The following is a 940-nucleotide window of genomic DNA, read 5'->3' on the forward strand; positions in this document are numbered from 1 at the left end:
GCGTTGTAGATGTCTATGGGCTCCGGTAACCACTTTACATCAGGTGGGCTGTGAGCTCGTCCACCCATCTAAGCAATAAAAAAATTAATAATAATAAAAAAATAGGTAATAACTTATTTTAGTGTCAATTAAAATTGTTAAGTCTTTCGACTGTTTTCTTTTAGGTTAACAATCAAATTTAAATAAATGTACAAAGGATCTTGGTCAGTGATTTGTTTTAACGAGATAAGGCATCGATTGGTTATTCTCAAACTTTCTATGATTTTATAATATTTTCCAGCTTTTCTTTTTTATTGCCCTTACAGACAGACGAGCATACAGCTCACTTGATAGTGAGTGGATACATCGCTCATGGACGTCAACAATGCCAAGAGCAGAGCCAAGCTGCTGCCTACCGTAAATAAAAACAAAATATTTTATTTTATCTGTGGGTTTGCTTGCAAGTCAATACTATCAAGCGGGTTTCTATAATGTAAACGCAGCACGCACGAAGTTGCACTAAGCGTGGGCTCGGAATAGTGTCAAGAAGTAAAGAGGCGCAGTCGGATACAAAACTATTGGGCAATGATCCCAGGCATTGCGGCCACAGAATATGCAATCTGAAATAAATTAATATTTTATATCTTGGTTCTTTATTTACTCTCATTATTTTAAATATATCATCGCTTAACGTAAGTTCTTTGGTCCAAATTATATCATCACAATTTTATATATTTTTATATATTTTTGGTGTATTGAGTGAAAGAGTTTGGCTTTCAAAATAGTGTCAATGTTATTTTTGTTATTAGAGAAACAAATTCAACAAGTGTTAAAGTAAAATCAATTATAAATCAGAATATTTTAATTTCAAAATCTTATCCGAATTAATTAAGCAACAAATATTACTTTAAAGTTCATTGTCATTGTATTTTTCACTTGTCTCTCAGGCAAAGGAGGTTGG

The 940-nt window shown here is 32.7% G+C and overlaps 1 non-coding gene across 1 annotated transcript; it reads left to right on the plus strand.

The window, feature by feature from the left end:
• Window positions 1-421: 421 nt before the first annotated feature.
• Window positions 422-550, plus strand: Mir3262 (microRNA mir-3262). The gene has a single exon (NR_107547.1). It is a non-coding gene; the product is annotated as a microRNA mir-3262 (primary transcript).
• Window positions 551-940: the final 390 nt, after the last annotated feature.

This window comes from Bombyx mori, chromosome 11 (assembly GCF_030269925.1).
Source record: "Bombyx mori chromosome 11, ASM3026992v2".
Classification (NCBI taxonomy): domain Eukaryota; kingdom Metazoa; phylum Arthropoda; class Insecta; order Lepidoptera; family Bombycidae; genus Bombyx; species Bombyx mori.